Source organism: Galeopterus variegatus, unplaced genomic scaffold, assembly GCF_000696425.1.
Source record: "Galeopterus variegatus unplaced genomic scaffold, G_variegatus-3.0.2 Scaffold1573, whole genome shotgun sequence".
In the NCBI taxonomy this organism is placed as follows: Eukaryota; Metazoa; Chordata; class Mammalia; order Dermoptera; family Cynocephalidae; genus Galeopterus; species Galeopterus variegatus.
Genome location: NW_007727684.1, coordinates 32,156 through 34,188, shown reverse-complemented (window position 1 = coordinate 34,188; position 2,033 = coordinate 32,156).

The following is a 2,033-nucleotide window of genomic DNA, read 5'->3' as shown; positions in this document are numbered from 1 at the left end:
AAATCAAAACCAGGAAAGTATTAAAAGAAGTGATAGAATATATACGTATGATCTTGGAGTATGGCAGGTGTATTTAACAACACACCGAAAGCAAAAGTCAGGACGGAATAGATTGATAAATAGGTGCGAATAAACACTAAGAACTTATGTGACAAAAGGAAGTTAAAATGCAAAGTACAAACTAGGAGGAAATATTTACAATATGTGTAACTGACTAAGAATTAGAATCGGAATCCATAAAGTACTCCTACAAATTAGTAGTAATAAAAAAAGGCATACAACCCATTTAAAGAATGGGCAAAGGATATGAGCAAGCAATTCACAGAAGGCAAAATATATAAGACCAATGAACTCATAAAAAGATGTTCTATTTCCTCAGTAATCAGAGAGTTGAGAGTTAGAACACTGTGATACTGTCCTTTCAGGAAATGACTAATAGCAACTCATCAACCAGGTCTCTGCTCCGTTGTGCGCTCCTCCAGGAAGCCCTTCCCGACTCCTGCGTCTGGTCAGGCGCCATCCCACCGCCCTCTCCCATCCCAGCCCTGCGCACTCTGGGTCCTGGCTGTTTGGGAATGTCTCTCTCTCATTGGACTGTAAGCCCTGGAGGGCAGCGCCGGGTTGTCATTGGCCCCTGCTGTGTCACTAGCGCCTCCCCTCACAGAGCCGGGAACAGAGGAGGTGCTTGGGAAATATGTGTGGAATAAATAAATGAAAGGGGAAACTGAGGACAAGTCAATGGCAGAGTTAGAATTCAAACCCAAGTCTCTCCGTGCTGACAGGAGGGACCAAGTTTGATCTCCTACCATCTCTTCTCCAATGAGCCCTGCCCGCAGCCCAGGCACACAAGAGGCGGTCAATAAGGGCACTGGGATTGAACCGCTCGGGGACCAGAGGCTCTCGGGCCGGTAGACCGACGCCTCTCTCCACCCCAACCCTCCGCGGTCCTCCAGGACCATAGAGAGTTGCGCAGGGGCCGCCCTTCTCTATGCTCTACCCTCCTGGGGAGTGGCGAGGGCGGGCCCGGGAGACAGAGAGGCCGGAAGTGCGGCGAGCCCGGGCCGCGCTGGCCGCGCGGGCGGGGAAACGCCNAAAAAAAAAGACTTTCAGATGAACATAACTCAGAAAGTTACTATTCACAGATGCTCCTTTTAAAGAATAAGTAGAGAAGCTATTCCAGCACAAAGTAAAATGAATTCAAGAGGAATAGGGTTGTAAAAAGTAATAGAGAATTGCTGTGTGTTGAATCATGTCCCCCCAAAAGATATGTTGAAGTCCTAATCCCCAATACCTCAGAATGTAATCTTATTTGGAAATAGGGTAATCAAGTTAAACAGAGTAATCAAGTTAAAACGAGGCCACTAGGGTGGGCCCTAATGCAATATGACTGGCATCCTTATAAAAGGGGGACATTTGGACACAGAGACAGACGAGTGCAGATGGACAGCTGATGTGAAGAGACAGAGGGAGAAGACAGTCGTCTACATGGAGATAAGGAACAAGTAAAGAGATAAGTGAACATAATAGAAATGTTAGAAATAGACCTGTGTGTGTATGGGAATCGGGTACATGATGTGATAAAGGAAGAATGTCAAATTCGTGAAGAAAAGATTTATTTTTGATATTGGGACAATTGGCTATTCCATCATAAATCTCTACCTTAGTGCATTTTCTTTTCTTTTCTTTTTTTTTTCCTTTGGTGGATGGCCACTACTGGGACCCAAACCCTTGACCTTGGTGTTATAACACCACATTCTAACCAACTGAGCTAACTGACCAGCACATTTTCAAAAATAAGTCTTATATGTATTAGAGACAGAAATAAAATCAAAACCAGGAAAGTATTAAAAGAAGTGATAGAATATATACGTATGATCTTGGAGTACGGCAGGTGTATTTAACAACACACCAAAAGCAAAAGTCAGGACGGAATAGATTGATAAATAGGTGCGAATAAACACTAAGAACTTACGTGACAAAAGGAAGTTAAAATGCAAAGTACAAACTAGGAGGAAATATTTACAATATGTGTA